Here is a 281-nt window from a genome sequence, read left to right on the forward strand (position 1 = left end):
TGAGGCATTGTTAGTATAAAACCTCCCAGAGTAAAAAACAGGATTCACACCAAAAAAGTGAAATATGAAAAATCCAAAACTTTTTGAGGCTAAAAAATGAGTTCACCGCAAAACCACAAATATTTTTTTACTAAGTTTTGTTTGTCTAGTTTCTAGTGCAAATATCTTAGTACATTTGAAATAAGAAAAAACTAACAAGTAACTCTTCACCAAGATATGGGAGCTTGTTTTGAGTCAATAACTTTTTAATATTAATGAAAAGGTGCTGGAAGATTATTTCA

Source organism: Poecilia reticulata, linkage group LG17, assembly GCF_000633615.1.
Source record: "Poecilia reticulata strain Guanapo linkage group LG17, Guppy_female_1.0+MT, whole genome shotgun sequence".
NCBI classification, from domain to species: Eukaryota; Metazoa; Chordata; class Actinopteri; order Cyprinodontiformes; family Poeciliidae; genus Poecilia; species Poecilia reticulata.